Source organism: Amblyomma mixtum, chromosome 4 (genome assembly GCF_055824585.1).
Source record: "Amblyomma mixtum isolate Tamu chromosome 4, ASM5582458v1, whole genome shotgun sequence".
Taxonomy (NCBI): Eukaryota; Metazoa; Arthropoda; class Arachnida; order Ixodida; family Ixodidae; genus Amblyomma; species Amblyomma mixtum.
In genome coordinates, this window is record NC_143015.1 from 92,737,173 (window position 1) to 92,761,099 (window position 23,927).

Here is a 23,927-nt window from a genome sequence, read left to right on the forward strand (position 1 = left end):
GCAAAAAAAAAAAAACTTGTTAGTTCTACCCCCCCTCCCCCCTCCCCTGTATTTCAGGCAAAACCATGCACGATTATTCTAGTGAGGAAAATGTTAAGCTGAGCAGTGCAGTATTTCACGATTTGCGGAAATGTGATTTTCAGTTTTATGCTGTGAATTTTAAGTTATTACCAAGTTCTGCATATGTCTAGCCTTGACTGCAGTTTTTTAGTTGTGCCCTTGAGACCATGGACCACAGGGTCATGTTTGCATCTGCTAAGTACAAAATCATGTGCAACCGTACTCACTTTCAGCCATTATTTCTGCATGGCCGAGTCAGTAGCAGCTGCTGTACAATGGCCGGCCTTCGGCGGCACCCACGTGATGATAACAGTCCAGACACAAGAGGCGTCCGCGGCTTGGACGACGGGCTGGCCAGGAGCTCGAGCTGCCAATCACGACGAAAAAACAAGAACGCCAATGACTCAGTTACTGAAAATTTACCTTCGCAGTGTTAAAAAAAAATACAACAGGCGGTGATTTAACGTCCGAAGCGACGCGGGCTACGGGGGACACAGTAGTGAATGGCTCAGGGCAAATCTGGATGCGGGGGTTCAGAAATGTGCAGTGATTTCGCAAAGGAGGCGGGCGCTTTTTCGTTTTGCTTCCGACGAAACTTTGTCGTCTCGACCGGATTGAAAAAGGAGTCCTCCAGTTCACCATGGAGCACTGTAACCACCGAGTTGTAATGAAATGGTTTCTGTTACAACGTGCACATTACATGAATAAACTGCGCATCATAGTATATACATTATGTACATAGTATGTACAGTATGCTCGTTTCATTTATTCCGACTACTCACGTTTTACTAGCTTCACAGAGTTAAAAGCTCGTGCTGGTCTTGACAGCCTTTCCCATTGTCGTAAACTCTCCCGATTAACTCTTTTTCACAAAATTTACCATCATCCATTGCTTCACGACGATTTCTTTGACTTACCCACAGCAGTGTTTCCACGCCGTGACCATCCTTTCAAGATCAAACGCATCACATGTCACACTTCAAGTTTTGCCAAATCATTCATACCCAAAACCATTATTGATTGCAACCGGCTGCCTTTCACAATCGCAACTGAAACTAACGCGACATCATTTCATGAACTTTAAAAAAAATCAAAGCGATGTGTAGTTTTCTTCTAGTTCTGTTCTGTTCACCGTAATGTGTTTGAGTTTCGCTTTTCGTTCTGTTTATTCCGATGTTTTTATTTTTGTTTTTCTTTTCTTTTTTTGCGTCTTGTTTTTGCGCCACATTTCGATTGTTGCTGACTACCAGTTATTGCTCTTTTCTTGCTTCTTTTTCTGCCCTGTTACTCATGTTAAATGTTCCTTCTATGTATAAAATTTGCAATTTTTACCACCATCTTTGTAATACCTCGTGAAGAGGGCCTTTAGGGGTATCTTAAAATAAATAAATAAATAAATAAAATTATGTGCGTTTTTTTACGCAGCAAGAAAACTGCAAATACCAAAAAGTGATATCCCAGCGATTACTAAAGGGGAACAGGACAAATATTCACATTCATCTTCAGGAAATAAGAATGCCTTAAAAGTGATGAAACGCAGCAGGCTAGGGTGTACCCAGGAACGATGCACATCGCACGAATACTTATGAACTAAAAACGCGGACACTGCCGCATGATTCAGGAATGTGGTGCATTTTGCTGTATAGTATTCGCCAGTGCTATGGAGTGTAAATAAATGTCGAAGTCCTAGTTCTCACCGAGTCTAGGCCTATTACGTTTGGATGCAACCACACAGACAAAGGGCACAAAAATGATTGAGTCAGCTCTATAAGGGGCTCGGGAATAGAACCACCGGAGTTGATGCTGGTGTGAAAAGGGTATAGATACCTCTCAGGCTGTTCATGCACATGGGTGCATTCCAAGCACAACAATGACTAATTTCATAGCTCTGCTAGTAAACTTCAGTTTCTTCCATGTACTGCAGGACTCCTGCAGAATAACACGCAAAATTCCCTTCCCGATAACAAAGGAACATCTAGAGGTCGCTCTGCTGGCTGGAACAAAGACAGGCTCTACAACTCATTTCGTGTTCTTCCCTTCTTATCATAAAACACTTCAACAGCAAAGTTCAACTAGGTCAGCAGCAGGTTTCCTGGAAGATGTCAAATCTGGTCTCGGTTCATTCGCTGTCGTTCACGCAAAACTACGTTCGCTCAATATTTGTATGTCACTTCTGTCTGATGAAAAAAATCTTTCTTGCATCTGAGGGTGTCACGATTCTTCTTGTTAAGAAGTTTAATTCGCCGGATTTTTTTTCCCGAAGAGGTAAGAACAGTACAATGAATCAAATAGACGCAGAAACAGCAGTGCGGCAGCTACTGGCACTTACTCCTGTTCATGGACGAAACAAAATGGCTAGATCTTTTCTAGTGCGTGTTGTGCTTCTGAGCTGTGCAGTGTTGCACCGAAGGAAGACCTGAAGCTAGCGCGCAAAAGTGCTGATATAGATAGGAGTTAATGAAAAATTTTAAGTAATCTGCAATTCGCTCATGGCATCGCCTTGCTTAGTCATACAGAAGATGAACTGCAAAGCATGATCAATGAGTAAGACAGGCAGAGGAGAACAGTGAGTCTAAAAATTAACATTCAGAAAAACAAAGTAACGTTCAACAATATCGCGAGGGAACACAGTTCGCTATTGGTAGTGAGGTGCGGGAAAAGGGAATATGTCTACTAAGGACAGGTAGTGATTATTGATCGGGATTATGAGAGGGAAATAGATAGAAAAAAGGGGGTGGAGAACATATGGGAAGTCCTTCCAGATCACGAATGGCAGTTTACGGATAACTGTCAAGACCAAAGTATACAACAGCTTTACCTCACTGGTACTCAGCTATGATGCAGAAAAATGAAAGCTGGTTTGGCTTGGTTTATGGGGTTTAACGTCCCAAGGCGACTGAGGCTATGAGAGACGCCGTAGTGGAGAACTCCGGAAATTTCGACCACCTGGGGTTTTTTAACGTGCACTGACATCGCACAGTACACGGGCCTCGAATTTCTCCTCCAACGAAATTCAACCGCCGCGGCCGGGATCGAACCCGCGTCTTTCGGGCCAGCAGCCGAGCACCATAGCCACTGAGCCAACGCGGCGGCTAACAATGAAAGCTAACAAAAAGGGTTCTGGTTAAGTTAAGGACAGTGCAGCGAGATATGGAAGTTAGAAGACCGGAGTTAAGTTAGGAGACCAGAAGCAGGCACAGTGGTGAGGTAACAGACGCGGGTTAAAGGCAACCTAGTCGAAATCAAGAGGAAGAAATGGGCTTGCGTATGACATGCAATGTGAAGGCAAGATAACCACTGGCCCTTAAGAGTAACATAGTGGAATTCGAGTGAAGGCAAGTGTAACAAGGGACGGCAGAAAGTTAGGTGGGTGGATGAGATTAAGAAGAGATTAACTAGCTGGCAAAGAACAGTTTTAATTGGAGAGGCAAGGGAAGGGCCTTGCCCTGCTGTGGGTGCAGCCAGGATGATGATGATGTATATGGGTCTAAAGCAAGCCACGTGACATAAGACGAATGACGCTGCATATGCTAGTGTTAGACAATAAATACACAGAGAAAAGAATGTTTTTTGATAGAGCATGGACTGTTTGGTTGAGGGTAGCCCAAGTAATAAGTGCTAAAAGATTTTGAGGGCAAATAATGGCGCAAGAAAATTCGCGTACTGGCTCTTTGCTAGACATTCAGGCGATAATTATTTATTGCGAAAGACTTTGATGAAGGGAGCTTTTATTGCAGATGAGTTTGCCCCTAAGTTGATGCCGATGATTATCTTACAAGAACACACTTTAAAACGCAATTTTCATCAGTGGCAGCATTGTTTCGCCAAACATTGACAGCGATACAGTTCAGTAAAGAGAGAATGTTTAGACAATGGACTAATATTTATCAACTTCAAAAGTGAAAGATATTAACAGCAGCCAGTCGTCTACCGAGAGACTTGGATGCCGCTAATATTCGTAGTGAGAGACTTCCATAGCCATATATATTTTCGGGGACGGAGTGTTTACAGCATTAAATATTTTGGGTAACACCTTCATGAATAAAAATAACTATGATGGTGGCAGGATTGATCGTCATCTCTTATCCAATTGCTAAATTTAGAGGGAGAATTGGTATATCTCTTTATACATACCCGAGAGAGCTTTGTCCTTTTTAAAACTTAAATGCAATGTATACCAGGTGCTTCAGGAAGGACGGCCCCACTAATCCGAGGTAAAGAGTCCTTGTGGTAAACTGAAGCTTTTTATGGAATAGCAATACAAGTGTTTGCTGACGTCAGAAAACAGAATCATGTTAAAATTCGAATAATTATAATAGCTAACGTTTTATGCATTACCGAGCGGCACCTGGTTGCACTTTCATATTTCTAGCCTGTCATTAGTAATAACCATGTCAGTTTTTAGGATTCTTAGATCGCGATAATCCTTGCCGATGTGGTTAAAATATTTTGGACCATTTCTCGCGACATCCGAAAACCATGCGCTTGTGGGAGGGCGCAAAGCGACATCAATCCAATTGCGGCATTATGTGCCGCACGTGCCACGCGATACACTGAGCCCCGCTCGAGCTGCAGTGCTCCCCGCTGCTCGCAAATGTGTTGCTGCAGCACTGGTGATGTAGAGAATGCCACGTTCTACATGTCTAACGGAGCGTCGACTTTTAACTGGCGCAGCTGTGTGCCCTACAAGGACGCGGTTTTTGATTGGTGCGAGAAACGGCTCAAATTAATAGAGCCACAGCGGCAAGGGTAACAGTGTTTTCAGAACTGTAAAAACTGGTATGGCTACTATTAGCGCTCGACTACGTATCCCTAATTGCAATCAGGTGCCGAGGTGTAATAGTTTAAAAATGAACTATTAGAATTTTAGCTTTTCACTTTACTAAGTAATTATGACTTCCTTCTTTTTTGGCATCCACAAACGAGGCTATTACTATTCAGGAAAAAGCTCCTCTTATCTTCAAAAACCCTATGTTTAAAAATTATTAGCCGGCTTGCCTAAAAAACCTGGCAAATGCTTCTCCCCTTTATGCTTCAGCTTTTTTTGACCAGCTAAGGATGCATAGTTGCGTTTCGAAAATGTTTTGCTAAAGCACTCAAAACCCCACATGCATAGAATGATCCTCTGCTTATGAAAGCATTACAAGAGTGCAGCTTTAGGTTTAAAGGAGCACAACCTGGCTTGGAATGCTTCCGCAGATGGCACAGTTACTCGCAGCAAACTCTTGGCAGTGCGTTTCGCGAGGATGTAGACAGAAATAATTGCGGGATACAAAATTTGGCGGTTAAACTTCAGATTTTCTAAGTGAGCACGCTCAGGCATCGCCGTATTGTGTGCACAGTAAACTTGCAAATCGTGAAAAACAGTGCGACGAATGGCTATAATTTCTACAGCAAGAGTAGGAATCCTCCGAAACCGGATTTCTACCACGACCGCAGATACGTCATCGCGCGTTCTCTGAAAGAAACCGCAGAGTGCACAATCGTACTAACCTCCTATCTCCCTTCATATCTTCGCTCACAGTGTACTTCAGGTTCACATACAGAACAGGAGAAAATGACAGCGCCTTTGCTTTCATAGTATTAACCATCATCGAGAGCCCTTAATGACGCGCTTGGTTTCAGCAGCGGCTCTTTATGCGCGCTTTTTTTTCTCATTGCATATTTCCAATTCCACAATGTAATATCATGCATTCAAACAAAAATTAAAAAGTAGCGCCTCATTTAGTTGAAGTAATGGTGCCTTAAGTGCACTTTGTCCCAATCACGTGCCGTCCTAGACTTCATAAGTACCAACAAAGATCACTCCCAATTACGTTCAGCATGTTCAAAATTTTCTGTGCGGAATAAGAAAAAGATTAAAGACCTGGTACAGTTCCAAATAGGGTTGCATGTATAGCTTTGTTAGGCGTCAACGGCATACTGAAGTGGTAAGAGAGAGCGCCCCCATTCTTGGGCTGCTCGCTTGATCCAATTGAACCCAATTATTCAGGGTGCTGCTCACCTCTAGGCACCAATTTTACTCTCCTCATCGTTGCAGTGGAGAGGAAGCGGGCCTGAGCTTCCGCTAGCACCCAGGTGACGAATGCGCCCAGTGCTGCCAATGCACATGGATGGCTTCTTCCATCTCAATGAGAGTTCGATGAGCTCGGACTCTTGCCACTGCTGGAAGACACAAGGAATAAGATCAGTATTCATATCACAATGACTGGCGCAGCTCTGGAGAAGGCTTAACCAGTTTTGGGAACGTTTAGTTTAGTTTAGTTTATCGTTTCGTTTAGTTTAGTTTATAGGGGCTTAACGTCAAAAGCGACTGTGGCTATGAGGGATGCCATAGTGAAGGGCGAGTAAATCTATTATCTAGAGCACTTACTGACGCACTTGGATTCAGTAACGTCAACAGCACAGTTAAGCGGTAAGAGAGAGCGCCCCCATTCTTGGGCTGCTCACTTTATTGACTTGAACCCTTATATTCGCAGTGCTGCTCACCTCTAGGCACCACTTTCACTCCCCTCATCGTTGCGGTGGCGAGGAAGCGGGCCATAGGCTCCACTGGCACCCACGTGACGAACGCGCCAAGTGCGGCCAAGGCGCATGGCTTCTTGCTTTCTGAATGATGGTTCGATGGGCACAGACACCTGCCACTGCTGAAAGACACAAGAAAGAAGGTCAGTGTTAATATCATAGCAGCCGGCACAGCTCGCAAGACGGCCAAACCAGTTTTGAGAACGTTTAGTTTAGTTTGGCTTACATGGGTTTAACATCCCTAAGCACCTGGGGGGTGCCATAGTGAAGGGCGAATCAATCTACTATATGTGACTACTACTTAGCCTCTACACAATCGGCGACATGTGCCTACAAAAGAAACCGTGATCTATTATCTGCTAAAGGCAGGATAACACGGACCTCAGAGGAGTCAAAAGGCGGCACATGGCACCTGCAATGTGAAAAATTTCGTTTGGTTTGCTGTATGGGATTTAACGTCTCAGAGTGACTTGGGCTCTGAGGGACGCCGGAGTGGAGGGCTCCAGATGATTTCGGCCAGCTGTGGTTCCTTAACGTGGGTTAACATTGCACAGCACACTGGCGCCTGGAATTTCGCCTCCATCTAAATCAGAATGTCGCAGCCCGGATCATACCCGCATCTTCTGAGACAGCAGCCAAACACAATAACTATCGAGCCATCGCTGCAAAAATTCGCTTTGAGTAAAATAATGGCAGTTAACGTGGGCATTGAGCACAGACACATATCTATCTTCACTTTCTTATCTGATTTGGACAAAAATCGGTTGATGCACTTGAACACGTGCTAATGCATGTCCCATAAGACATGCATTATTCATACTGCACAACACTGCCTCAAAGAACTAAAAATGAATGTAACTCGAGCATTTCATCCGGCGGTGGGCTCATTAACTACTTATATCTTATGCTGTGCTCGCAAGTAATTACATCCCATGAAAAAAAAACCAAACAGAAAGGAAGAGTTAGGTACTTTTGGAAAAGAACAGGTCTCCGAGAACCATCAGTCCTTTTCGAGACTAACCGCAAGCGGTTTAGCAGTTTATCCCTATAAAAGTACAGTATAACAGTATAGTAGTGTAGTAGTATAACGTGACACGCGGGAGGAATTTTCCACGGACGTGTTTGGAGCATTCTATGAAATGCAATTGACCAAAACATTATCACTTCTATGTCTGAAAAACGACCAATACGCTTATATTGTAAAATTCGCGCAAGCGCTCCCCACCCCGCAAGTCGAAATTACTGGTAAAGTACGGGGGGTCCTATCCTGGAACAGCGCTGAAATTCAAGATGCCAGCGACATTTTTTTTGCCAACTTTTTTTTTTGACATAAGCAGAGTAATAGGTACCAACAAACAGCGCCCACATTCTCTTGTTGGCCAGGGAACCGCAGTGACTATAGGACAGGACGAATTCATCTCGTCCTAACCGTCTTCCTTACCTGTGGTCTTCGGTTTCGCTAGTTTCATCGCCTTACTGCCGATCGAAATCGTGGGCGTCAGCATCCGGCAGCACCCACGTGACAACTGCACAACGGACGCTGCCGACACATGCACCGTCTGCATCCACAAAGAAGGTATGATCAAAACAGGCTCCTGCTGCTTTTGCTTGAAAACAAACATCAGTACCGAGATTATATATATCCAGCAGCACTGAAGCTTTGCAGTTACCAAAGAACTGTTGGAAAAATGGCAGACTGGAAAATTGGCAGTATTCGCTGCAAGGAGACGTCGCCAGTCACAGCGATATAATTTAAATGCACAGTGCACCATCCAGCTCCTCGGACACCGTAAGACTGCCTAGCAGGGCTATCGGTGCCTTCATTGACTAAGCTCTTGAGTCCCAGCAGTGGAAATATTATCCAGAATGTTCTGCAGTGTAATCCCAGATGGGCAGTCTCGAAAGGAGGCTGCTTACTGTAAAAAGTGGTATATTAATGTATGATGGGGTAGGGTATGGGCAAGGTTTTGTAAGGCATGATGGTATGGTTTGGTGTGATAAGATATGGTAAGGTATGGTAAGGTATGGTATGGTATGGCAAGGCGTGGAAGGTACGGTAAGGTACGGTATGCTTTGTTGTGGTGTGGTAAGATATGCCAAGGTACTGTAACCCTTCGCTGGACAGCGGGACTCATAAGTCCCGCTTTTTACACAGTCATGTTTTGCTTTTTGGGCTCAAAACCGCTCAATTAATTTCACTTAAATTTCCGCTGCAACCTAGTGGATGTTGAAAGAAGCTTTTTTAATAGCTATGTTGAATGTAGACGCGCTTAGAGCACGGACATGCGTCTGAAACAAACTGTTCCACTTGCGCGCGCTGCGTGCTGGCTTCAGCAGATTTTGGCGCTCTGTGCAGCCGGTTCGTTATGAACGATAAGTTTCAAAAGTTTTCTTTTTACTGACTAATTCTGAAATCTGCTTTATACATCATTGCCTTTTGTGCTGTGTGTACTTTTTGTAAAAAAAAAGTTTTGCGAAGTCAAATTAAAAGGTTCTCAGCAATATATTTCTTGAAGCATATCCACTATAACTTTGTGTGCCGCCCATCAGTGCATGGGAGTTTCATTTTGCTTCATGCACGTAAGTCTCTGTCCACGCAGGAAGTAGTTGAGCTGGTGTTCAGACTCCTGGACGTCTTAGGTGACAGTGAAATTTATGCGACAGCGTGGAGGATGAGGATGATGCAAATCCATTGTTGGCGACTCACATGTCCCACTTTTTTCGTGGTTACACTGACTTTTGAAGTGGAAACCTCGAGAATCAATTTCGTTTTAATTTCTACTGCCACCTTGTGGATGTTCAAAGAAGGTGTCTTGATGGCTGTTTAGGATATAGCTGAGCGGTGGCAGCACATACCTGCGTCTCAAGCGAACCTATCCCCTTGCGTGCGCTGCATGTTGATTTAGAACATAGTTAACCTGCAAAGTCTGTGACGTGCCCCTTTGTGCAACTTGCTTCTTGCCTTTCCACGACAGAAAGTAGACAGCGGAAAGCACGCCCGGGTTCGTTTTCCAAATGTGACATTGAGTGCATGGATGTAGAATGACATTTTTTAGATTTTTTGTCTTAGAAAGTAGGCTTTTGTATGCTCTGTGCTTTGTGGCTTGTATTCCCACAGCAATTTGAAGTCACAAACCAAACTACTTTTTTTCTTCTTAAGCGGCTCTCCTTCAGAGGTCAGCGGGACACATAGGTGCCACTTTCTCAAATGCACTCATGGCGCGGTGGGACTCCGAAAAACCGCTAACTACAGAGAACTCGAATTTTGCATAGTTCATAAGAAGGTGATAAGAACAAGAATCCCACCGTGAATAGCCGGCGTGAATTGCTCCCAACTTCATGTCTCATAAAGGGGTAAGGCAGTATGGCGTGGCAGGGTGAGGTAAGGTAAGGTATTGTATGGAATGTGATGAGGGCTTTACCTCTGACTAGTTAACATCGGCTCTAAAAGACGCCGCATGGGAGGGCTTCAGATTAATTTCCACGAATTGGGTTCCATGAATACAAGTTGACAGCAAAGAATGCGGCGCCTTTGTATTGCACAAAATATGCGTTGTTATATTCTTGAAAATGCGTCGTTTCCTAACACATGAGCATCTGTTAAAAGGGGAGGCCGGAGTCAACATGCCCAATTAGCGGTGGCGGTCAAAAAGCGCAGGTGAAATAAAACGCGTTTCAATGCGTCACAGAGCAATTTTGAGCACCAAACTAATAAACACACATTACCGTGATGGTAACTCTGGGCTTCGTGCGCACTTCAATAATTTCAATATTTTCAGATAGTTCATGCACAGAAATTCCAGACTAGCGCGTGTTTCAAGGGAAACTATTCATGAATGAAAATTTATCATATATCGCGAGATTCCACTTCACAAAAAAATATCCGAAGATCTCTCCTCGGCAGGCTGATATTTATGCTCTTAATGTTTTTACTGTTGCCAGAAACGTTTCTAATTGCTTTTCTGCGGCTGTCTTAACTACTCAACACTTGCAATGAACAAACTCTTGAAACAAAGATTTCTTACTCACAGGAAAATTGAACAAATATCTTCAACATTTGCATAACCATGCCTTATAATATTCCTGAGTTGCCTCGAAATAAAATAGGTGTCCATGAGTGCGGTACTTGTGGCCATTTCAATGCACAGACTGAAAGTTCCAAGCACCTTTCGAACTACTGCATTTGTGCAGTATGAACACTGTGCAGTATGAGCATTTGTGCAGTTAGAACACATTTAGTGGGAGAATTTACTCATGTCTGAACAGAATATATGGCAGCACGGTTGGAGTAGACACAAAGCCACAAGGTGTCTTCAGGAAAAACATGACCAGTTAGCATTAAAAAAAGGATATAAATAATGCACGAAGCGCAAATTTTGCACCGAATGACATGAGAGAAGCAAAAAAAAGAAATCAGAGGAATCATGGTCCAGTACAATGCAGCAGCTTGAATTACGACGTTGACACGCCAGAGAACCAGAGCGCAAATACCCGTATTCCGCTTCACAAGGCGCACACGGTAGAGATCAAAATATTAACGAAAGCCAAATGGATGAAGACACGCTCTGGTGCATGGCCCACTGGAATCCGTAGCACAGGGCATGGGGCATAGGTCAGTCACTGCGTCCGGTTTCGTAGCCGGTGCGCCAAAGTCGCAAAAACGCAAGCAGTATTTCGCTGCTTAGTTTAGAACTCTATATAAAAAAAATTGCCGACGATTATGTTACTTTCTGATGCGAAATATGAGCGCAGTTCATCAGCTGTTTCAGCTTTCTGATAGAATGAGGCGAAGAATTCGAGCAAGACATATATGTACAATTACAGACAACTTATTTTAAACACATATTCCTTCCTCAAGAAATACTCCACTCTTGTCATGAAGGAAGCTTTGCGGTCGGACAAATAGATGGCTAATATCCCCGACTTGCTGCACCAGTGCATGATTCTCAAAGACGAGAGGTCTATGCAAGTATTTCGCGAGGTAGGGCTTTACGAGCGAGAGGAACGGGATGTTCTCCCGCATAGACGGTAAGAAATTCCTGTTTGTCTTTATATCTACATTGAAGTCCCCACCCACCCTGCCACCCTTGCAGGTGGCAGATGGTTGATCACGAGAGTTCGATCATCGTTGTGAGCGCTAACGCATGCATACTACATCTTTCTCATCACCCCACCTACTATCGCGCTCAGTGTGAGCTACATAGAGCGCGATAGTAGGTGGGGTGATGAGAGCTACACTGAGCGCGAAGGCACTTATAAGCGCGGTCCAGGCATATCCACTCACCCAGGGAGCCAGTTATGCGCACTTTCTTTAAAATTAGCAGAGTGTAAAACGTTGTCATCGCCAACAATGAACGCCGACGGCCTATGGCTTCAGCGCCGCGTTTCTGGCACAACGTTGTCAATGCCAACGCATGCAACGCACATCCGTAACTACCGCCACGTAGCTTAAAGCACTATTCAGGTGTCCACTGTTCTAATAGGGCAGTTCATGTAGGGCTCGGTACCTTGAAACGCCCGACGTTTTCTATAACGAGGTCACGTTCTAGGTGCTGTTTCATCGTATAAAAACGCTACAGATAATTATGTGCGGCACAAAATGCGCATTGGATGAAATAGTGCTCTGTAACGCGCGGTAACCATCGCGGCACAATCAGGGTTAAGGATTCGATCTGTTGATTCGTCGAATCGAACGCGGTAAAACATTCCACGCGGCACAAAGCGCGCATCGGTTCAAATAGGGCTCCGTAACGCGGGTTCCCGTAGCGGCACAATCAGCGATATGGATTCGAACTGTTGCTTCGTGGAATCCAATGCGGGAAACATTCTGCACGGCACAAAACGCGCATCGGTTGAAATAGGGCTCCGTAACGCGGGGTAAATGTCGCGGCTCAATCAGGGATATGGATTCGAACTGTTGCTTCGTCGAATCTACACGGTAAAACATTGCACATGGCACAAATCGCACATCGGTTCAAATAGGGCTCCGTAACGCATGGTAACCATCGCCGCACAATCAGGGATATGGATTCGAGCTGTTGCTTCGTCGAATCCAACGCGGTAAAACATTCCACGTGGCATAAAACGCGCATCCGTTTAAATACGGCTCCGTAACGCGGGGTACCCGTCGCGCCACAATCAGGGATATGGATTCGAACTGTTGCTTCGTCGAATCGAACGCGACAAAACTTTCTACGCGGCACAAAACACGCATCGGTTCAAATAGCTTCGTAACATGGGGTACCCTCTGTGGCACCATCAGAGAGACGCAGTATCGCTTGGTTCTATCGGACGCGATAGAAAATTGTACGCGGCGTCAAACTGGCTGTGGTTTTAATACATTTTAACGCAGGGCACCCGTCGTACAACAATTAAGATGACGCACTGGAAGTGGCTTCTTTCTAACGAATGGGACAAATTGTTATGCGGCCCCAGACAAGCATCGGTTCAAAGAGGGCTCCGTAATACTGGCATCAGTCGTGGCACAAGGGAGACGCGCTCAATGTGTCGCTTCGCAGTAAGGAACACGACAGAAATTCTACACGCCGCAAAACAGGGCTTAATTAGTTCAGATTTAGAACTTAACACGGGGCATCCGTCATAGCACAATAAGATGACGCTTTGCAATATAACTTCGTTTTAGCGAACACGACAGAGAAATATCATGCAGCGCCAGAGAAGCATCGGTTTCAAGAGGGCTCCGTGGTACGGGAACCCTTCGTGGCACACTGTGACAACACATCCCGAAGTGCCGCTTTCGCTTGAGGAACGCAGCAAAAAATTATGCGCAGTGTCAAACAGGACGGAAATATTTCTTCGTAACGCAGAACACCCGTCTTAGTACAAGCATGGAGACGGGTTTGTTTCTTCGTATCGGTACCGACTGAAAATTTAATACGATGCCATGGAGGCACGGTTTCAAAGAGCGCCGTTCCACTACGAACCCGGCGCAACGCAGCCGAAGAAACGCGCGCTGTCTGGCTTCGTCGTGCCGAATACGATTGAAAAATTACGTGTCTCCAGAGACACTAGAGCTCATAAGGTTCGATAATAAGGTGCGCCCGGCGTGGCAATTTCACGGCTATGCGCTCTCGAATACACCAGGGAAATCAATAGAACGCAAGAGACGCTGCAATTCGTAAGGCCTGACATATAGCCCGACGGGGCCCAACCACGCGGCCCAACCACGCAGACGCTCTTTATGTCTGACTTCTTCCCGGGAACATTAAAGCACATTTTAGGAGATCTCAGACGCGGATTGCTCGTAAGATACCTTAAAGGGAGCGCCTGGGTGTGACGGAACGACGGCCTCTCTAAGCCTTGTTTCTTCGTCTCGAACGCAAACATTTTATATGGCACTATATACTGCGCCTGGGTCGTTGGGCTTGGTAGAGCGGGGCGCCCGGACGTCGCATTCTTGCTTCGCTGTGTCGCACGCGATAAAAATTTCAGTGCGACGCATACACACGGCCACATACCACAGCTCATGCAGCTCCATCAGATATCGGCTCTATCATATCGAATAGAGTACTCAGGTCGCAAAAAGGAAGCTCACCTGAACAATTCGTTGTGACATACAGAAGGATAGCGCTAAATGATGAGCTGTTAAAGGCGTCACAGAAAAAAGCAGCTTTTTATACCACTCTACTTTCTAGCAGAGTAACGAACTCACCACTGAACGTTGACCGGGAATTCCGCATTCGTCGGCACCGCTGTCGGATGGACAGGTCCTTGGCACAGGATGTCTTGGGCATGTGGGCGTCCGGAGTTCTCGAACATCCGGCAGTCATTCTACGCTGACGAGTCGTCGTTGTGACTGAAAGACGAATGGGAAGGAAACTGCACGGGCCTGTCCACTGGCTGGCGATGACCTGCAATCGCTGCCACGTGCAGAGTTAAAATGAGACGCACGAGAGAAGATTGTTGGTAGAAGCGCGTCCCTCTCGCGTTCTGCTTTTATAGCTTCGGCGTTAGGGGAACGTTTTTGACGAAAGGAAAGGCGCTGAAGTTTCGTCACATCTCGGTAGACACCCTAAACGCGCTGTAAGGGAAGGGAAGAAAGTGAGTGAAAGAACAGACAGACAGCTGCCTTCCCTCCGTTCTCACAGAACCTGGTGTGGCTGACGAAGCTGTACCCGCCACGGTGGCTTAGTGGTTAAGGCGTTCGTCTACTGAGGCGGAGTACCCGGGTGCGAACTCGACCGCGTCGGCCGCGTTTCGATCGAGGCGAAACGCAAAAGGCGCCCGTGTGCTGTGCGATGTCAGTACACGTCAAAGATGGCGAAGTGGTCAATATTATGCCGGTTTTACGGTGGCAACGATCGTCAGCGGCCACGGCAATCTCGTGACCACTTTGCGCGGGCGGAGCATAGAAGTTGTCGAGGGATATGTGATCGCGTTAGCTTGCGTTGGAACAGAAGCGAAGTTTGTCATCTGTGACAGCAAAACTACCATAGAAAATTTCAGCAACGGAAGGATCTCGCCATTAGCGGCCAAAATCGTAGCCAGAGGAAACTTGATAGGCAAATTCACACAATTTGGACTCCGGAGCATGAAGCCGTCCCCGGCAACGAGGCGGCCCACGAGCTGGCTCGAGATCTCTACCGCCGAGCCCCTACAGGGCCCCTCGATGACCGAGGGGGTGGAGAGCGCATACTTAAATAAATTCAGGGGCACTTTGACTGTCTAAAGTCCGTAGAGGCGAAAGCGCTCCCCGCACCACTTTGCCTACGTGACACTGGCGACGTCGCGGTCATCTAGGTGGATACCAGAACCGCGCCGTACAGGAAAAGAGGAACGCCACCACCCGTTCGGCGCGATGTCTTCCCCTTTGAACGCAACGCTTTTTGAGGAAAGGAAATGGTGCAGTAATTTTCTGTCATATCGGTGACCACCCGAACCGCACCGTACAGGAAGGGGGGAACGCCACCACAGGTTCGACGCGATGCCTTGCCCTTTGAACGGAATGCTTTTTGAGGAAAGCAAATGGCGCAGTAATTCTCTGCCATCTCGGTGGACACCCGAACCGTGCCGTACAGTAAGGGAGGAAGTGGGAGTGAAAGAAGAACGAGAAAGAGGGGCCGTAATGAAGAAACTGAAAACTGTATTTGAGGAAAGGAAATTACGCAGTAACTAACTGTCTCGCATATCTCGGTGGACACCCGACAATACGCGGACACATCTGCCGACACGGCTGTCGACACGGATGCCGACGCGGCTGTCGACGCGGCTGCTGACGACAGTATGAGGATTTAAGGCTTTCGCCTTAATATGGCGAGACTATGTAGCATTATAGATTGAAGCGTATAGACTGGTAAGATCGCCAGACGCGAAGTTAAACAATCAGTCGCGTGGAGGCGACTGCAAACTTGTACGTATCCGCACCCGATAATGACGAACCACATGTTCCCCGATGCCAGGAGCGATAAATGTAACCTTTGTGGCGCGAGAGGGACCCTCGACCACATAATATGGGAATGCCCGTACTCTCCCGGGGGGACGAACAATACAGAGAGTAGACACCTGGGAGACCCTGGTGCGCAGCTCGCACTCTGAGCTCCAGCTCCTGCTCGTCCAACTGGCTGAAGAGTCTGCTGGGAGCCAAGAACTCCTAGCCTGTATCTGAGGCGGCGGGACCCCCGCAACGCGCCCGGGCTGCGGCAAACGCCAATGGGGTACCAGACTAGGCATCCCACCTAGTGGTTGTAAGGGCGTGACCCTTCAAGTCACGACCCCCAACACCTCTCCCTATGATTTAATAAATGTTTTCACCACCACCACCACCACCACCACCACCACCCTTCCCCTGACTTGCGTGTCGGGAGGTGGGTAGATCACCCTATCCATTGGACAGTAAAGGTTATTCCATCCATCCGGAGACTGCCACTACGGCACCTCTTTCTTTTGGGTGTATTTGGGCTCCTGGCCACCAGGGCTTACGAGGTAATGAGGCCGCTGTCGCGGCTGCCCGAGCGCTTACTCACCGGGCTCCTCATCCCAGCTCTTCTGGCTCGGAGACTAACCAGCCGCTGCTGCGATTCAAGGAAATTATAACGCATTATAGCGACATCCACCGCCTTTTCCCGGATCCTGCAAAGGGGCTGAGTAAGACGCAGGAGCGAACTTTAAGGCGCCTGCAGACAGGTACTCTACTCTGTCCTGCAATCTTAAAGCATTACGATCCAAACACGGATGGGCGATGCCAACACTGTGGGGAGACCTGTGACATCTTGCACCTGGTGTGGGCATGTACTCAAAATCCCCACCTCCCCCCTTCCCCTACCCCTTCCAGAGAGGCATGGGAGACTGCCCTTCTCAACTGCTCCTCGCTTGAGTCCCAAAGGGCTCTGGTGAAACGGGCTAGAGACGGGGCATTGTCATGCGGTGTCCCGGACTAGGGACGCCGACCATGTAGCGGGGCCACGCTGTGGCTCCCAAACTCTATTTCAGTAATTAAAAGTTTTCACCACCACCACCACCACCTCTTTCTTCTTTCACTCCCGCCTTCCTCCCTTCCGTTCCGGCGCGGTTCAGGTTTTCCACCAGGATATGTGGCAGATACTGTGGCATTTCCTTCCTCAAAAACCAATTTACCAACCGTTTGCCGCCGAATGTTCCGGGCGGTGTCATAACGATTCGTCGTTTCATGCAGCATTAACATACTGGTTTATGGTTTATTGGGGTTTAACGTCCCGAAGCAAGTCAGGCTATGAGGGACGCTGTAGTGAAGGGCTCTGGAAATTTCGACCACCTGGGGATCGTTAACGTGCACTGATATTGCACGGTGCACGGGCCTCATCAACATACTAGTTAAAGCCTAGTTCGCAGCAGGGATTCGAACCGGCGGCCTATAATGGGAAGTTGCGTGTCATGGACGCGGCTCAGGTGTTCACCAGGAAAAGTCAGACTGCTGCATTTCCTTCCCTAAAAAAAATGGCTGAGGCTTAGCTAAGGTTAAGCCTAGTCAGATGCGAAGCATATTGATAGCTAGGCTTGGTAATACATGGCTTTCTTTGGTTGAATACTTGGTCATTTTAATACAACCACTAGAAGCCTTCGTCGTGGGGGAAGACAACGGCATGGCTACAGCGGAACGCCGACTAACCCCGAGACGCGCGTTGGGTGAGCGCCTGGATTTCCACGGAAGCCGCGTCCGCCTGCCCGGTGGAGCGAGCGTTTCACCTACACCGAGTGTGAACGCGCGTGTTCGAAACGCGCGGGAGTGTGACGTCACCATACCACGTGAATCACACGGTGTGCAACCGCAGTGACGGCACAAGTTGGAGCCCCGTCTGTCATCTGTGGTGACGTCATTGTGTCACGTGGTGTGACGTCACCATACCATGTGGTCTGCACGGCGTGCAACCGCAGCGACGGCACAAGTTGGAGTCCCGTCTCTCATCTGTCGTGACGTCATTGTCAGGTGGTGTGACGTCACCATACCACGTGGTCTGCACGGTGTGCAACCACAGCGACGGCACAAGTTGGAGCCCCGTCTCTCATCTGTCGTGACGTCATTGTGTCACGTGGTGTGCACGGCATGTAACCGTCACGAAGGGCTTGGGTTACCTATTGTAATATGCTTCGCATAAAACCAATATTTCAATTTTTCCGACGGGCAAGGTGTCGCGCAGAACGGGCGAGGGTATTCCGTGGGCTCCCTGGCAGCGCTGCAAGACGCTGTGGCGTTCCACTCTTAAAGGCGAAGCTTAAGGCAGGTAGGTAGGAAAGACTTTTATTGTTCTAGAAAGACGTGCTAGTAGCAGACGAGAAAGAAGAGGTACATCCTCTTTCTCACACGGTCGGTGCCCCTATTCCAGAACTCCCCTGAGCTTCGCTGCTCGTTGGGCGTGCTGGATCACACCTTGTTGACAACCGAGATCGCCGCTGGAGAGCCGGCTCTCCTACTGTTCTGTACTCGGTTCTTTACGAAAGTTGTCGTTCTTACTGCATTCCCAAGTGATGTGGTACAACGATGGTTTGCTGCCACGCCACGGACAAGTGTCCCGATATTGCGTCGGGTAAATCTTGTTAAGGATATGTGGGAATGTTCCTGTCTGCAATCTTCGCCAATACACTGCCTCTAGTTGATTTAGATCAGGATGAGGCGGCGGATAGCGGATCCGTGCCCCCTTATTGTAGAGAATGTCTGAGTACGTAGGGCCGACTCGGTCGGGTAGATCGTCCGATTGGGAGGAAGCTCGGCTCGTATACCCTCGAGCTACCTCGTCGGCGCGTTCGTTCCCCGCTATGTCGGTGTGTCCTGGCACCCAGTAAATGCAATGTGTGACTTTTGGTGCGGTCGCGCTCTGGAGGAGCCGGAGCACAGCTCGACCTATGCGGCCGTTCATGTAGTTACGGCACGCTTCTCTCGAATCTGTAAGGATGGTAAGGGATGTGTTGCTTCGATAACCGGCTACCGCCGCTAGAGCTACGGCCAGCTTCTCCCCTTCGGTTACCGTGCAATCCCTGACTGAGGCGCTAGCTAATTTCTTTAGGTTAGAATCAATAGCTACTGCCACTGTGTTGTTATGTGAGCTTCCTGTATACGGAGCCGCGTCCGTGTATACCGTTATCGATTTTGTAGCTAGGTTTTGTTGTACATACCTCGCCCGGGCTGTCCTACGGGCCGCATGCAGGTTGGAGTCCATGTTCCGGGGAAGGGAGCTTACCTTTAGCGTCTGGCGAATGGCGTCCGGTATGCTCGCAGTACGGTTCACGATTTCCGTAGCTCCGCCTAGCCCCAGTCGCCTAAGAAGCGAGCGCCCCGTAGGAGTCTGAGAGAGAATGGCTAACTGCGTGACCAGTTGGGCTTCTTTGATCTCTTCGAAGGTGTTGTGAATTCCAAGAGCCAGTAGTTTTGCGTTGGAGGTGTTCATTGGTTGATGCAGGGCTGTTTTGTAAGCTTTGCGGAGTATGGTATCTGCACTATCCACTTCTCCTTTGTTGAGGTTGAAGTACGGGAGGGCGCAACCCACGCGACTGACCACCAGGCTCAGAACCAGGCGCAGGGTATCCCCCTCTCGCATGCCGCTCCGCTTCTGCGACACGCGCGTGATCATTCTGGCGACCTGAGTGGTCGATTGCTTGAGAAGGCCGCGCGTATGGCCGCATCGCTGGTTGCTCTGCAGCCACATTCCCAAGACTCGTATCTTGTCTCGTTCGGGAATTAGCTGTCCTTCGAGATAGACATTGAGGGACCCTTCCTTGTGTTTAACTTTGTGTACTCGCAGGAGTTCGGATTTTTCGGTGGAGCAGGCGAGGCCTCGTGCACTGACATATTCTTCCACGCAGGTAGCCGCTGCTTTCAGTCGTTCTTCTTTCTGGCCGAACGACCCAGCGGTAACCCAAACCGTGACGTCGGCAGCGTATATTGCGGGCTGTGTGCCTTCGATCTTCTCGAGTTGTCTCGCGTGTTCAATCATGGCCACGTTGAAAAGTAGTGGCGAGACGACGGACCCTTGAGGTGTGCCTTTGTTGGGGGTCGACAATTTAGCGCTGCGAAGGTCTCCGAGCGCAACCGTTGAAGTGCGGGTGGAGAGAAAGGCCTTCACGTAGCTGTGAATCTTCTCGCCGCAGTGGAGGTTGTCGAGTCCTTCCATTACAGCCGTGTGGCTGACGTTGCCAAAGGCCCCTTTGATGTCGAAGGCCATAAACACGTTCTCGCCTACGCTCGGGACATTGGTGAGGACTTTCTCTTTGAGTTGCAAGAGGATGTCCTGGGTGGAGAGGTGGGCTCGGAAGCCGAACATACTGTGGGGGTACAGGTCTTCGTCTTCCATGTAGCTTTGGAGCCGCCGAGTAACGACTCGCTCGTAAAGCTTGCCTAGGCAGGAGGTGAGTGAAATAGGTCGGAGATTTTCGATCTGCAGTTTCTTACCCGGTTTGGGGATCATTACGACCTCTGCATGCTTCCACTCTTCAGGAACCGTTCCTGCGGCCCAGTGCCCGTTGAGGAAAGTGGTCAGTTGGTCGACCGCCTCGTCGCAGAGGTTGCGTATGAGTGCGTTCTGGATCTTGTCTGCTCCCGCCGCAGTGTTGCGCGTGCATGCCTTTATTGCAGCGAACACTTCTTCCCTGGCTGGTGATTAGCCTGTATAGGTGGGTGTTCGGTTTCCCCAGGTATGGTTTCGCGTACGCCGCAGGCAAGGTCGTGCCGTAGCATTTCTCTTTGCCTTTAACTAGGAGTTCCTCTTCCGTACCCTCGAAGGTGTGGATGCGTCTGCGGATAGCTTTCCCGCTTTCGGCCCTGGTTTGGGTAGGGTCGAGGAGGGTCTTGAGTATAAGCCACGTTTTGGCCGTGCTGAGGGTACCGTCCAGCGAGCTACTGAACTGCTGCCAGCTCTCCCTGGCCAGTTGGGTCGCGTACTCCTCCGCTGTCTTGGTGACTTCTGCGATCTTGAGCTTGAGCTTCCTGTTAAAGCGCTGTTTCTTCCAGCGCTTGGTCAGTCCTCGACGTGCCTCCCATAGCCTGAGGAGCCGAGGGTCCACCTCTGGTGTTTGCTTGGTGCGATCCACTTCCTGAGTATATCGCTTCTGGATGTCTTTAAGTTGTTCACACCAATCATGTATGGAAGTAATCCCCCCTTCCAGGTCCATGCAAGCCTTGCGGAAAGCTGGCCAGTTGGTGATCTTGGCCGTGCCGAGCTTGCGCTTGATGTTGGTGGCTGCTATCGTGGTCTTCAGGATATAGTGGTCACTGCCTAGATTCTCCAGCAGATTCTCCCGCGTTGCGTGTTTCACTCCCCTAACAAACGTTAAGTCCGGACACGTATCTGGGCAGATGGAAGTGTCAAGGCGCGTGGGTTGAAGTTCGTCTGTTAAGAGGGTACATTGGATCGCTTCCGCCGCGTCCTCGACCTGAATACCTTTCTGATTATTAGTGGGGTATCCCCATTGCTGTACACGAGCGTTGAAGTCGCCTACAATGAGCAACGAGTTGCTTTTCGCAAGTTTGCTGGCCCCTAGAAAGAGTGTATGAAAATTCGCGTCCCGCTGGCGAGGCGGGCTATAGAGGATTACGAGAGAGACACTCTTTTCCTTACGCTTCTTTTTGGGAATAATTTCCGTCACTAAGTGCTCAATTTTGGTGTTGGGAATGGGGTCATGGGCTATGGCTACCAACGTTTTGCTGACCAGGGTTGCCATGCGTCCGCTATCGTTGCACGTATATCCCCTGTGTGACGGTGTCGTGTTAGTTTCCTGTAAAGCTATTATATCGGGTGTGGAGTCTTGCCGATGTAAAAACTGCATTAGGAGTCTCTACTTTTCGCGGTACCCCATGCAGTTCCATTGCCAGATTTCGGGTGGAGTTTGTTTAGCCATGGTTTTGGGCATTGTTCTGACTGGAGCCTTCAGTGCCGAAACGGCGCTCGTGTATGAGCCTATCCCGGGCCTCGTCTGTTATTCGTTGCGTATTTTGCCTTTTGACGTGGTTGCAGAAACTTTGGTCCTGCAACGCAACTTTTTGCTGTAGTAATGTGACGTTCTATTCTGACAGGTTGAGTTGGACCTGCATAGCATCTAATCTTGCATGAGTTTGGCGAAACTGTCCTTCGGTGCGAATCATGAAATCCTCCACGCGCTGCATGAAAGCTCTTAATTCTTCGGGGCTCACTTCTAAGGGGGTTGGAGATCGTTGCACCTCGACCGGCGGAGTCGGTGCTGCGGTAGCTGCCCTGTTCTCTGAGCCTGCATCTCTTTAATGAGGTCGTCGATTTTTTTTTCAGAGAGATGCATTCTCCTCTCTTAGAGCTTTAATCCTTTTCGAGTTACGCGTAATATTCGGTTGATCCGAGTGGGGAATCAGTGGGCTTGAAGAGCCCGCTCCCCAGTTCACCTTGACGCCACCCTTCTTGTGTTGTTTCTGCGGTGGCTGCTGCTCCTGCTTCGGCTTGGCCGTTGATCGGTTGAGCGGCGGGAAAGAGTCATCCCTGGATCGGCTCTGGCTGCGATCTCGCGGGACGCTACAGCCTCGGCTCGAGGAGCGGCCATGGTCCCGCTCCGAGCTAAGCCACCTGGGTCGGCGCTCTCGACTCAGGTTCTGGTTCCGCTGCTGCTGCTGCGGTTGTTGCTGCTGCGGCACTTGCTGCTGCTGCTGCTGCCATTGTTGTTTCCGGGACTGCCGGCCGCCGGTCGTGCTGCCACGGAGCTCGTCAGTAGTCTTCAGGCGTCGACGGCACTCCCTGGTGACGTGGTCGCCTTCGCACACCAGGCATTTGGCCTTGCAAGGGTGGCCTTCTGGTGGGTCGTGTGTGCCGCACGTCCTGCAGAGCCTGGTGTTCGGCGTTGGACAGGTGTCCGAACGATGACCTTGCTCTCTGCACACGTAGCAGATATGCCTGGCAGGACGATATGGGTAGGTCTTGAATTCTTCGGAGCGGTAGATGACCCACTGCGGGATATAAGGGCCGTCGAACGTGATGAGCGCCGTTTCCGACTTCCCAGCATTCTCGCTTCGAGGATCTTCACTCCTTGGGATCGAAGCCGCAGCCTCGATTTTAGTAGGGCCGGTGATTGCCCCAGCATGACGCTGTTGGATACCGCACGCTTCAAGTCGTACGGTAGTGCTGGATAGGTGTTGGTTGCATAAGTTTGGTCATTGATCGTGAGCTTTTCGATTTTCCTGAGCACGTCGGCGATGTCCACGTCGGGCGTGCACGCAATCATGATGTTCGATCCGGGTCGGAGTCTCATGATGAAGTCTTCTTCCTTGATCTTTCCTCCGCTGGCCTCGACGAGGGCTTGCGTTGCCTGGTCGACACGGATTTCAGTGATTTTGAGGCCTGCCTTGGGGCGATAAATGATCTTGATATCATCCGTCGGTAGCGGCGGCGGACGTGGCCTTATCTGCCGCTGCGCTCCCGCCAGATGTGGTTTTAATGTAGAGCGCGTCCCGCCACTCGCCTGCGTCTCTGCTCCGCCAGCTGCGGCTGTCGGCGCTATTTTGTTGCTTACTTCTTCGCGGGGATCACCTGGCCCCTTCGAGCCTTTCTTCGAGCCTTTCCTTTTTGGGCGCCGTTTGTAAGAAACAAGTTCCCAACGATCCATATCTTCGTCTTGCAGTGAGTCGATGTGGGCCCCGTCGTCCCGCTGCGGTGGCGATGTCTCCATGGCCTCGGTCACTGCGTCCCCGAGTCCGGAGCTCGCATTGGTCGGCGGCGCGTGAGAAGATTCGTCCGTATCTTGAATATTCGCCGAACATTGGGCCGAGGTCCGGGTAGGTTCATTCATGATAGAGTCGTCAGCGTCCCGGTGTTCCATGCTGGCCGATGTCGAGACACGCAAGCACCGCACGGTACCGCCCCGGGAACGCGCTAGGCCTGCGCTAGGCTCAGCGCTCC

The 23,927-nt window shown here is 49.0% G+C and overlaps 1 protein-coding gene across 4 annotated transcripts in view; it reads right to left on the reverse strand.

The window, feature by feature from the left end:
- The window catches only part of LOC149347437 (uncharacterized), a 49,072-nt gene extending 33,857 nt beyond the window's left edge, over nucleotides 1-15,215 (reverse strand). For all 4 annotated transcript variants that reach the window (XM_089587104.1, XM_089587102.1, XM_089587103.1 and 1 more), the window contains exons 1-5: nucleotides 14,258-15,215; nucleotides 8,027-8,144; nucleotides 6,550-6,707; nucleotides 6,065-6,225; nucleotides 288-427 (exon numbers count right to left, since the gene is read on the reverse strand). The gene's annotated coding sequence lies outside the window, so the exon portion shown is untranslated. The remainder of the gene's footprint in view (nucleotides 1-287; nucleotides 428-6,064; nucleotides 6,226-6,549; nucleotides 6,708-8,026; nucleotides 8,145-14,257) is intronic.
- Between the last annotated feature and the right edge of the window lie 8,712 nt (nucleotides 15,216-23,927).